Raw genomic sequence first — 364 nt, 5'->3', positions numbered from 1 at the left:
TCTTATTTCTTATTCACAGAGCATTGTGTCACATATGTAAATATTTAGACTATCCAAATAGTAGAGTATCTTTTTTCATTTTGTGTATTAATGTTTTTCCAGGGTTCAATTTTTCTTGTAAGAAAGTTGTAGTCCCTATTTCTCTCAGTTTCACCTCCTCTTAATCGTTTCCAAGCTTTTTTATCTTTCAAATTTATTTTTCTTTTCCAGTTCATCTGCTTTGAAGAACAATTTACTTCTTTTATACAAATTCAACATACAAAAACTGTTACAGTTTTGATAATATGAAAGGCTTATTTCAATTATTCTGTTTCTTTACACTATTGTGTGAAACACCCAGGTTTACACAGTAGTATAAAGGCAT

This window comes from Propithecus coquereli, unplaced genomic scaffold (assembly GCF_000956105.1).
Source record: "Propithecus coquereli isolate 6110/MARCELLA unplaced genomic scaffold, Pcoq_1.0 Scaffold69, whole genome shotgun sequence".
NCBI lineage: Eukaryota > Metazoa > Chordata > Mammalia > Primates > Indriidae > Propithecus > Propithecus coquereli.
Note: the sequence above shows the minus strand (reverse complement) of the source record.